Source organism: Pelophylax lessonae, assembly GCF_965119305.1.
Source record: "Pelophylax lessonae genome assembly, chromosome: 1".
Classification (NCBI taxonomy): Eukaryota; Metazoa; Chordata; class Amphibia; order Anura; family Ranidae; genus Pelophylax; species Pelophylax lessonae.
The window spans coordinates 740990288-741003158 of record NC_138768.1 but is presented as its reverse complement, the minus strand read 5'-3'; the positions used below and the strand labels follow the sequence as shown (position 1 = coordinate 741003158).

General features: G+C 45.7%; 1 protein-coding gene across 1 annotated transcript in view; it reads right to left on the bottom strand.

Annotated features, from left to right (window-relative positions):
- The window catches only part of SCFD2 (sec1 family domain containing 2), an 876258-nt gene that overhangs the window by 839755 nt on the left and 23632 nt on the right, over positions 1 to 12871 (bottom strand). The window lies entirely within an intron of this gene.

Sequence of the window (12871 nt, the reverse complement as noted above, 5' to 3'; positions counted from 1 at the left end):
GTGGAGCATCCTGTTTGCTAGAACTTTGGCAAACTGCTTTAAGCCTGTGTTTAACCACTTGCCGACCGTCTGCCGCATATATAGCAGTAGAGCTCCAGGGGGCAAAAATACACAAACGCCCCGCACCCTATGGACGTGGTCCAGTTCCAGTTCAGCTGTAGGTGGTTTCCCCAGCAATTGGTTGAGAATTGCCACCACTGTGGTGCGCAGGTCTGGGCCCATGGTGGCCTCAGGAATCCCTCTAAGGCGCAAATTGTTCCGCCAATTACGGTTTTTCCCATCGTCCAGCCGCAACTGAACATCAATAAAATAGCGGCAGGGTACCTGTTGGTCAGCCTTTAGGGCAGTGAGCCGAGCATCTGTGGAAGTGGAAGCTGCCTCAAAGTCTGTCACTCTCTCCTCAACTGTGTCTACTTGCTTGCGGACGTCCTGTAGTTCCCTGGAGAGTGCATTAACAATAGAAGCGGGCAAGTTCTGCAGGTCCTGTTTCTTGGGGAAATCTGCCATGATCTCTCAAATGGCACCCTCAGTGTGGCTGTCAAGACCCTGTGTCTAAACTGACCGGGTCAAGGAGTCCGGCCGTGGGATTTTTGGCGATAGGATTGGCAAATCCGGCTGAGGTAGAGCTGCTGCGGTGTCCACCTGATCAGAGGTCTGAGTCAATGGAGCCTTCTTTGAGAACGTCTGGCCAGCGGAGCTGGTGCGTGACGGCGCCACCTAGGAAGATGCCGTGGGAGAATAGCCAGGTGCTGGCAGAGGAAGTAGTGGGTCATTTGGCATCCCCTAGTCTCCCCAGCTGTCAGTGGCAGTCTCCAGTCCCCATGAATGGTAGGCAGAGTGGTGTGATTCTACAGGCTGTTCCTGGTCCAGGTCCCTGCAGAGCTTTGGAATCAGCATCCTCACTCTGCCATTGCTAGGACACGCCCCCCAAACCCTCCGTTTAAGCACTTTCAGCCGTTGATTTAATCACTTACCAAGTATGCAGTGTCTTTATCTTTTAATCCTTGTGTATGTTCCTGCTTAAAACTTGTAATGTTCCGGTACCTTTGGTACCCTAAATTACACTTTCCACAAGTGTATGCGCCCCACCATTTACTTTTGGAAAGGTGCGCATACACCTTTAAGACTGGAGCTGTCATCACCCAGCGCCGGACTAGATGGCTATTTAAAGCGCCGGTTCTCACTCACATGTGTTCGTTCAAACACCCTTACCTGGATGCTAACCTTGCTTGAAGCTTCCATGCTTGCAAGCTTACTTCGCTGACGGAACCTCGCTGCGCTGATCCCTGTATCCCGCTACTGGATCATCCGCCTCTCCTGAACCACCTTTCGGCTGTATCGCTAATAGTGCTAAGTACCCCGCAGGGGAATTCTCTATAAACTTATACTAAGCTTACACTATCTAGCTCTGCATAGTAAAGACTGTTTATCACATCTGCATAACTAGATTGCTAGCTCTTGAGACTACTGCTACTTTTCTGCACTGGGTTGATCTCTTTTGTATGTCCACCTGCTATTCTATCATCTGCTATCATACAACATTGCTAAACCTTCCTGCATCCATCTGCTACTGTCTCACCTTCAAGTGTCTATCACCTACCACCTCCACTCAACCTATCCCTCAACCTTCATCATTGTGTTACCACATACATAAAGTCACTCTAGGAACCAGTTTGCTAATTGTGTATATTTACTGGCTGAAATAAGACCTTCCACACATGATGAGTCATTGAGGTTGGGAATGGTATCTCAGCATATCTCTTACATGACTACTGACGTGGAACTATTTCTGCAGCTGAAAATCCACACCATATAAAAAACACAGGAGCATTACAGATTGAACGAACCAAAAAATGGATTCAGCAGAAATAACCACTCAGGTGACACAATTAAAACAGCAAGTATCTGCGTTAATACACGCACTTGCTGAATTAAAAGAAGACAATCAGGCTCTGTCGCAGCAGGTAATTAGACTGACACAACTTACCTCTGCTCAGTCCCCTGAACCCAAGATAAATCCCCCTTTGGTATTTACAGGCGATCGCAAAAAATTTCGCGAATTTAAAAACGCATGTGAGTTACTTTTTTTGCTAAAACCTCGTACCTACCTTACTGATCACATTAAGGTTTGTACTATTATTTCTTACCTATCAAACGATCCTCGAGCCTGGGCAGATTCTCTTTTTGAGAAAAACGACCCGCTTCTCAACTCCTATGCCTTGTTCCTGGCAGAGCTCACTAGCCTATATGATGACCCCAATAGGCAGAGTACTGCTGATCTTCAGTTAAGATCCTTGAAACAAGGAAGGAGGCCTGTAGAAGACTTTGTCGCAGAGTTCAAGAGATGGACCTTTGATTCAGAATGGAATGATGCATCTCTGAAAACCCAATTTAGGCTTGGCCTATCAGAAGCCGTTAAGGACGAGCTCGCCCGAGCGGATCTGCCAAAAACCCTGGATGCACTAATACAACTCAGTATTACCATAGATAGAAGACTACGAGAAAGAAAGGCTGAAAAGATGGGAATGCCATTATCCGTTTCCTCTCGGAGTCTGGCCGTTGACCCCGTTCCTATGGAGATAGGAACCATACGCCCACCGCTATCAACTATGGAAAAAGCCAAAAGACGAAATGAAAATCTCTGCTTGTACTGTGCATCCCCGGATCACAAGATAAACGTCTGTCCCCTAGTCAATAAAAAGAAGGGTGAGTGTTCACATGTCTCCCTAGGAGGATTGACAACTTCATTCACTAACCCCTACATTTCTGTTTTTTTGACATTACAGTGGGACCAGAACAGGATTACTACTAAGGCCATGATTGACACAGGATCTTGTGGAAATTATATGGATATATGTTTTGCTGCTTTAAATAAAATTCCTATTATTTCTAAACTCAAACCTGTCTCAGTAAGTCTTATTACCGGTGTTCCGTTATCCTCTGGTCCGATCACCGATCAGACACAAGCACTTCTAGTCACTATTAACGAGTCTCATAGGGAGACTTCTACCTTCGATTTAATACCATCACCCCACTTTCCCATTGTGTTGGGACTTCCCTGGTTGCACACACACCAACCAACCATAGATTGGAAGAAACGGTCCTTGACCTTCCCTTCTTGTTATTGCGAGGAAACGTGTAACCTCCCGTTTTCCGGGAAGATTCTGTCTGTGGTGACAGATGAGATTGCACCACTATGTTATCAGGATCTTTCTGAGGTTTTTCTTGAGAAAAATGCTCAAGCATTACCTCCTCATCGAGACTATGATTGTAGCATTGATCTACTCCCAAATAGCAAATTGCCGTTCGGTCATGTTTATCCTCTTTCACAGGATGAACTTGCCCATCTCAAAACCTATTTGGATGAGAACTTGGAAAAAGGTTTTATTAGACCTTCCACTTCTTCCACAGCAGCAGGACTCTTTTTTGTTCGCAATAAAGATTCAAGTCTCAGACCTATCATCGACTACAGGAAATTGAATGCTATCACAATAAAAGATCGCTATCCTCTACCGCTTATCCCTGAGCTCATTGAGCAGGTGCGTGGAGCTACCTATTTTTCAAAATTAGACCTGAAAGGAGCATACAATCTCATTCGAATCCGTGATGGACACGAGTGGAAGACTGCATTCAGAACTAGATACGGATTGTTCGAATATCTTGTGATGCCATTCGGCCTATGCAATGCCCCTGCAGTTTTCCAACGATTTATAAACGATATTTTTAAAGACTTACTAGATGTCTGTGTTGTAGTATATCTGGACGATATACTTATATATTCACGGACCCTGTCTGAACACATAAGACATGTAAGACTTGTATTATCGAGATTGCTTGCACATAATCTTTATGTGAAGCTGAAGAAATGCTTGTTCCATAAAGATGAGGTACTCTTTCTAGGCTACATCATATCCAAAACAGGAATCGAGATGGACATGAGTAAAATATCCTGCATTCAGGATTGGCCTACACCAACTACACGCAAGGCGCTACAGCGATTCCTGGGATTTTCAAATTTCTACAGGAAGTTCATAAAAAACTTTTCTGCTATTGTGAGACCCCTCACACAGCTCACTAGCATAAAAATACCATTTAAATGGTCAGAAGAAGCAAATAAGGCTTTCCACTTGTTAAAGACAAGGTTTACTTCCGCTCCCATATTACGCCATCCAGACCCATCCCTCCAATACATTCTGGAGGTAGATGCGTCAAACATGGCAGTAGGAGCAATACTCTCCCAACGACCTACCCACACTTCACCACTTCATCCAGTCGCTTTTTTTTCTAAATCCCTGAGCAGTCCCGAGATAAATTACCCCGTGGGTGAAAAGGAACTGCTTGCTATAAAATTGGCTCTGGAGAATTGGCGACATTTACTCGAAGGCACCCAACTACCAATAATTATATACACGGACCATAAAAACCTCCAATATCTTCAGACTAGCAAAACTCTCTCGCATCGACAGGTACGATGGTCACTATTCTTTCTAAGGTTTAACTTCCTAGTGACCTACACACCTGCAGATAAGAACAAAAAGGCGGATGCACTATCACGACTAACTGAAGAAAACTACTTTGAAATCCCTTCTGTTCCTATAATACCTCACAAACGCATTATTGGAGTTGTCCGTTCCTTAAAGGAAGAGGTTCTGCATGGTATAAGTTTGGATTCACCCCCACCACAACTAAATACTGATGCAGAAGGCTTCCTCTACTACAACGAAAAAACTTTACATACCACCTACCCTACGCACCAAGATCTTGGAATTATCGCATGATGTGCCTATGGCAGGACATATGGGTATGACAAAGACTTTCAATTTGATTTCTCGACAATTCTGGTGGCCTGACATGAAAACATCTATACAAAAATTCGTCTCTTCATGCAATGTCTGTGCCAGGTCCAAAATTGACACTACGAGACCATCCGGTCTACTATGCAGTCTACCAATACCCCAAACTCCATGGGAGGTTTTGTCATTGGACTTCATCGTAGAATTGCCTCCTTCCAAAGGATTTAATACCATCTTGGTGTCAGTGGACCATCTGACAAAGATGGCACATTTCATTGCTATTCGCAGACTACCTTCGTCCAAACAAACGGCAGAACTCCTGATGAAACATGTCTTCAGATTACATGGTATCCCAAAAACTCTTCTGTCTGACCGTGGATCCCAATTTATTTCTAAATTCTGGCAAGAACTATGTCACATACTACGGATTGAGCGGAAGCTCACTTCTCCTTACCATCCGCAGACCAACGGACAGACTCAAAGAGTCAACCAATGCATCGAGCAGTATTTACGTTGTTACACTTCTTACCAACAGGATGATTGGTTGGATCTTCTCCCCCTGGCAGAATTTGCCTACAACAACGCAACTCACAGTACAACCAAGCAGAGTCCGTTCTACTTGAACTATGGGTTCCATCCCTCTATTCTCCCTCCACGCATCCTTCCTTCAAATAACCCAGTAGCCTCAGACTATCTTACCCAAATAAAGGATTCTCTGGGTTTACTAAATACTACCATTGCACACGCTCACAGTCAACAAAAGAAGTACTATGATCTTCGTAGAAGACCTTCTCCACAGTATACTATCGGGGACCTCGTTTGGCTCTCAACAAAAAACTTGAGACTGAAGATCCCTAGCAAAAAGCTTGGACCTCTGTTCTTGGGACCTTTCCCAATCAAGAAACTTATTGGAAAAGCTGCAGTGCAGCTTACATTGCCAATGGACCTAAAAATCCATCCCATTTTCCATGTGTCGCTACTAAAACCCCATGTTCCGGACCAAGGAATAAGGCCTAATATTCCACCTCCCCCTCCTGTACAAGTTGAAGGTGGAGAAGAATACGAGATAAAAGAGATTCTGGATTCTCGTATCTACAGAAGAAGACTTCAGTACTTGGTTAGATGGAAGAACTATGGGCCCCAAGACGACACCTGGCTAAACACCTCTGACATACATGCCCCTAGATTAATCCGCAATTTTCATGCGAGATACCCAGACAAACCAGCTCCAGAGGCCTTCAGGAGCAGGCCTTAAGGGGGGGTTATTGTAATGTTCCGGTACCTTTGGTACCCTAAATTACACTTTCCACAAGTGTATGCGCCCCACCATTTACTTTTGGAAAGGTGCGCATACACCTTTAAGACTGGAGCTGTCATCACCCAGCGCCGGACTAGATGGCTATTTAAGGCGCCGGTTCTCACTCACATGTGTTCGTTCAAACACCCTTACCTGGATGCTAACCTTGCTTGAAGCTTCCATGCTTGCAAGCTTACTTCGCTGACGGATCCTCGCTGCGCTGATCCCTGTATCCCGCTACTGGATCATCCGCCTCTCCTGAACCACCCTTCGGCTGTATCGCTAATAGTGCTAAGTACCCCGCAGGGGAATTCTCTATAAACTTATACTAAGCTTACACTATCTGCCCTGGCCATTGAGCCCTTGGCTGCGCAGATCCGCCTTTGTGAGGGTATTGCGGGCTTTGTGATCAATGGCTTGGAAGAAAAGGTCTCCCTGTACGCGGACGATATGTTGATATATCTGGCGGATCCCTACCAATCCCTCCCTATTCTGTTGAATGTTATCGAACGCTTTGGTCACTTCTCTGGTTTCAGGGTGAATTGGAGTAAGTCCACGCTGTTCCCCCTGGATCCCCAGGCTCTGCCCCCTTCCCTTGCCTCTTGTCCCCTCCAGGTTGTGGATCGGTTTCGATATTTGGGGATTGAGATTCAGCTCCCCTTGTCTCGATTCTTTTCCAACAACCTGGATCCCCTGGTTGCCCGTCTTAGGTCCTCGCTGCGGCTTTGGTCTACGCTTCCCCTCACGGTGTTAGGCCGGATTAATATTTTTAAAATGATTTTTCTCCCCCGTTTTTTGTATGTGCTCAGCCATTCCCCGGTATATGTCCCTAAGCGCCGCTTTCAGGCCATTGACTCGCTCCTGACCTCCTTTATTTGGGGGGGGTCGGGCGGCGCGTGTGGCCAGGGATGCTCTGCAGCTGCCGGTTCTCGCGGGCGGGCTGGCTGCGCCTAACTTGCGTCTATACTACTTCGCGTCTCAATTGGCCCATGCTCATTGGTGGTTCCACCCGGAGGATGCTAATGCTGCGGCTTCATTGGAAGCGGCTATTTTCACCTCCTATGAATCACTGCAAAACTTGGTACATCGAAGGTCCGTTATGGGCAGACCGAACACTGCTCTTGTTTCTGTCACCCTGCGGATTTTCGCGGCTGCGGCCTTGGATGGTTCCGACCCTCCGGAGCTGCATTCCCCCAATGCCCCCCTTTGGAGCAATCCGCGGCTGAAGGAGTTCTTTAGTCGGGATGATGGCCTTTTCTGGTCCCGCCTAGGGGTGAAATCTATTTCTCATTTGTATGTCCGGGGAACCTTCAGGTCCTTTGCGGACATGCAATCTACCTTTGGTCTGCCCCCCACGGCTTACTACCGATACTTGCAATTGAGACACACGGCGGCCGCACAGTTTGGCCTCCGTGATGTCTCGCTTGAACCGACCCCCTTGGAAAACCTTCTTTCTGACTCTTCACATGAGAAGCTGGTCTCTACATATTATACTCGACTTTTACATTCTCACTCCAAACGGCTCGCGGTGGTTGAGTCTCAGTGGCGGGAGGATATTCCGGAATTGTCGGATGAGGTGTGGCAAGACGTCCTTCCGGAACAAATACCTGTTGTTATCTCCTCTAGGGATAGGGTTATCCAATTGAAGCTTCTTTACAGGGCGTACTATACCCCAGTACTCCTGCACAAAATGGGTACATTGCCTTCTCCGCTATGCTCCAAGTGTAATGCTGCTGATGGTTCATTTTTTCATATGTTCTGGGAATGTCCACCTGTCCGGGCCTTTTGGTCGGAAGTCACAGCTTTTATTGCAGATATCTCTCAGTTATCCAATATTTGTAGCCCCCTTCGTTGTCTGCTGGGTTATGTGGATGACGAGGACGTCCCTGCTCGTACTAAATTGTTTCTCCGCTTGACATTCTTTTATGCTAGGAAGACTATAGCTACTAGATGGAAGTCTACTGCTCCCCCTGACGTTCCATTATGGATTGCTCTCATTAATCAGGCATTGCCTCTGTATAAAATGACGTATGAGGCCAGAGGCTGCCCCAAGAAGTTCCGGAAAATTTGGTCTTTTTGGGTGGACTCTGACCGGACCACTTCTTCAGTTTCTAACTCTGCATAGACAATGGTCTTACAGCCTCTGGAAGATTTTTTTTTTTTTTTTTTATTATTTCGGCTGGGAGGGTTCTATACTAATGGTACGGCTGACAGTTATGTATGTTATTTTTGTCATGGCTTTTGTTGTGAAATGGAGTCTTGTGTGTGTCTCTTTTGGCTCCTCAATTGACATGGTTCCGGTTATTTCTCTGTTATGTATTGTTTTGTTTGTTCAATAAAATACCTTTAAAAAAAAAAGCTTACACTATCTAGCTCTGCATAGTAAAGACTGTTTATCACATCTGCATAACTAGATTGCTAGCTCTTGAGACTACTGCTACTTTTCTGCACTGGGTTGATCTCTTTTGTATGTCCACCTGCTATTCTATCATCTGCTATCATACAACATTGCTAAACCTTCCTGCATCCATCTGCTACTGTCTCACCTTCAAGTGTCTATCACCTACCACCTCCACTCAACCTATCCCTCAACCTTCATCATTGTGTTACCACATACATAAAGTCACTCTAGGAACCAGTTTGCTAATTGTGTATATTTACTGGCTGAAATAAGACCTTCCACACATGATGAGTCATTGAGGTTGGGAATGGTATCTCAGCATATCTCTTACATGACTACTGACGTGGAACTATTTCTGCAGCTGAAAATCCACACCATATAAAAAACGCAGGAGCGTTACAAAACTGAACTATACTTACCTTTAACTCAGCGATGCTCTGTTCTGGAACCCATACCGCCATCCACCCCCCCACCCCTCCCCCTCCTAGGGGCGGACAGGCAGGTATCTAATGTAGAAGAGACAAAGTATGTCTCTTCTGTATTAAAAATCTTGCCTGTTTGCCTATTTTCATTATCTAGCATAAAGTTCCACTTTGTTATTTCTCACACACAGCACGGGCATACTTACAATTACACCCCAAAACACCCTATTTTTCCTCCCGAGTATATGGATCCAACATGAGACTTTTTTCACACCCTAGATGCATAGAGGAGTCCAAAATCCGAACAGCACCTTCAGGCTAAGAGCATAAATTAAGTATTTAATTTCCTGACTACTTATAACATTTACGGAGGCCCTAGAGTACTAGGACAGTGAAAAACACCACAAAATTACCAAATTTTCAAGAGCAAACACCCCATGGTATTTTCTAAGTGGCATAGTGAGTCTTTTGAATATGTCATTTTTTTGCCACAAGTTTTTGAAAAATGCAGAAGAAAATGAAAATTTATTATTTTTTTTACAAAAAGTTGTCGAATAACAGCTTGCCGACTGCTTAACAAGCATCTATGACGGCAGGAGAGCAGAGTGACTCTCCTGTGCTGGATAAAGTATCTAGTATGTGATCCAGCACTTTCAGATAGAGGGCACGTGTGATTAATCACAGCACAAACCGATCAGTGGGTGCCGGCCAATGATTTACCACTGGCATTCTTGACTAGCTGTCACATTTTTTGAAGCCCTGGAGAACTAGAACAGTGGAAACACCCACAAAATGACAACATTTTGGAAAGCAAACACCCAAAAGGTATTTCCTAAGAGGAGAGTCCTTGGAAGAACAAATTTTTTTGCCACAAGTTTTGGGGAAATGCGGAATACAAAATGTGTTTTTACAAAGTTGTCAATTAATTTTTCTAAGACACAGCCATAGGCATAAGTAGAGTAACATCTGAAAACACATTCTGTTACTCTTTCCACATAGAGAACCAAAATCCAAAGAGCCCCTTCAGGTTTTATAGGGGCATAAATTACACATCTAATTTCCTGACCACCTATCATATTTTTGGAGGCCCTGGAGCACCAGGACAATGTAAATAAACACAAAGTTACCTTATTTTTGGACAGTAAACACCTAAAATTTATTTTTTAGAAGGCATGGTGAATCTTCTGAAGACTTAATTTTTTTGCCATGTTTTTGGAAAATGCGGAAAGAAAATATAAAATTATTATTATTATTTTTTTTTCTACAGGTGTCAGTGTTTTACAATATCGCTAATGCACAGCATAGACATACTTAGAATTATAATCCAAAACACATTCATAACGATTATGTGCATCATACAATTCAACCAAATTGTGTCAAAACCACCAATGTACCATAATGGTCACCTCTGTATGAGTGCTCAGGGAATATAGCTTAGTATAGTGTCACCTGTAGCAGTCCATGTTCCTATAAACCAAGCAAGCCTAGCCTACTAGTAAGTGGCTGGCTCCAGGAATACCATGTTCACTGGTGAGGAAGTACAGGAGGCTGAAGAAAGGAAGAATAAAAGAGTTCCTGTGGTTCCAGAAGTGTAGTTGCACACAAGGGATGGTTGGGACTAGTGTCTCGCAGGAACATAGTCAGACGGACATGCAGAGGGATGAGTTCAGGTGGCAGGCAGAGACATGGTTAGCAACAGGCAAAGTACCGGTCTAGGCAGCAACATGGTCAATACACAGGGTTAGTACAGGCGGCAGGCAGAGGCAATAGTGCACTGTTGTGGTGGTGATCAGGAACAATGTAGCTAACTGCACTGGTCTGCAGACAGTGGAGACTAGTGTGGCAGTAATTAGGAACATTGTGTCAGGAAACAACAAAAACGCACGCACAGCATGAGGAAGTGAGAGCAGGAACAAGCCGGGGTCAAGTCCAGAAGCGGGTAGTCTGCCGATGCCGGGTTGTCTGCCAGGAGAGTTGTCAGCCAAGCCAGGTAAATACACGGAGGAACACAGAGAACAGAAGACTGCTAGCAGAGATGCACCTTGGAGCACAAACACAAGGGCAAGGACTGCAACCCATCAGGTGATCGATATAGTCAGGTGTGCAGCATCATTACTACGCAATGCCCAGGCAGCAGGCAAGCGATGATGCAATCAGAGTCTGTAAGAGGCAGCAGTCTGCACATGTCCAAGATGGTTGCCAACAGGACGGCAAGGTAAAACCTTGACACCATTGCTGGTTCACACTGGTGTCATGACACTGCTACGGGTGTGGCGGTGGTCAGGAAAACTGTTGCTTGCAGCACTGGTCTGACAAATCTTTGGCTGGTGTGGTGGTGACTGGAGAATTGTAACTGGCTGCACTATAAGAGCACATATGAGGTTGGGGGGTGGTAAAACCTCAGGGTTGAGCCATGATTTTATCGACCATCAACTACTACCCCCTTTAGCTGCAGAGGTAGCGGCCAGAGGTGTACACATGCAGTGGCTGTGATGCTTTGCCAATCACAACCCATTCAAGTGAATGGGGGTGCTTTTGCAGGGTCAAATGGGTTAAAGCAGGTGGTGAGGAGGCTATACAATGCAACACACACGTGAACAAGTCTTTATGGGGACACACCGACTGGTGCGGCGCAGATCAGGGACACACCGACTGGTGCGGCGCAGATCAGGGACACACCGACTGGTGCGGCGCAGATCAGGGACACACCGACTGGTGCGGCGCAGATCAGGGACACACCGACTGGTGTGGCGATGATCAGGGACACACCGACTGGTGCGGCGATGATCAGGGACACACCGACTGGTGCGGCGATGATCAGGGACAGACACACCGACTGGTGCGGTGATGATCAGGGACAGACACACTGACTGGTGCGGTGATGATCAGGGACAGACACACTGACTGGTGCGGCGATGAACAGGGACAGACACACTGACTGGTGCGGTGGTGGACGTGTGGAGTGTGTCTATGGGAAGGTTTGACATGTTTGTGAGGCCAGGCACTGATATGGACGAGAAGGCCTGGCTCGCAGTCTTCTCTCTAACTCATCCCTTTTTTGGGAACTGTTTGGGGATGGCCCCTTCCTGTTCCAACATGACTGTGCACCAGTGTACAAAAAAAGGTCCATAAAGACATGGATGAGCGAGTTTGGGATGGAGAAACTTGACTGGCCCGCACAGAGTCCTGACCTCAACCCTACTGAACACCTTTGGGATGAATTAGAACGGAGATTGCGAGCCAGGCCTTCTCTCCAACATGAGTGCCTGACCTCACAAAAGCACAGGTGTCCCAATAATTTTGGTAATGTAGTGTTCTATATATACACACACATGCATACAGTATATATATTTTTTAGAATTTTTTTTTTTTTTTTTTACATATTGTCATCAGAGAAGTGCAGTGTCTCCACGGTGACACTGTAGTGCATTGAGAGATGATCAGGATTTCTTTTTCCCGTGACATTGGTCAGGGATCACACCACTGCACAGCCCTGGGGCCACAAAGCCGTGGCTGGGTGGGAAGTGGATAATACTGAACTCTGGCTGAAAATGACCTTTGGACATTTTTTACACTGTAAAAATAAACTACCACTAATGAAGTGTGTGACATGTGTGGCTGCTTCGGTTTCAGGTAAAATTTTGCTTTCATCTAGTTCATACAGTACACTACCTTCCACTGCTAAGAACTTAAAGTGGAGCTCCAGTCACCTGTGGTAAAAAAAAAATGTCAGCAGCTACAAAAAAAAGTGTAGCTGCTGACTTTTAAAAAAACAGCCACTCACCTGTCCCAGGATCCAGCGGTGAGCTCACCCCAGGCGGTCTCACCCGCTGTCTTCTTCACTATGGGCACCTGGCTTTGACAGCTTGCAGCTTCAAAGCCGGATGCCCACTGCGCATGCACGAGTCACGCTGCGCATTTTGAGTGGTGGATGCCATCTTCTGGGACCTGCTAGTGT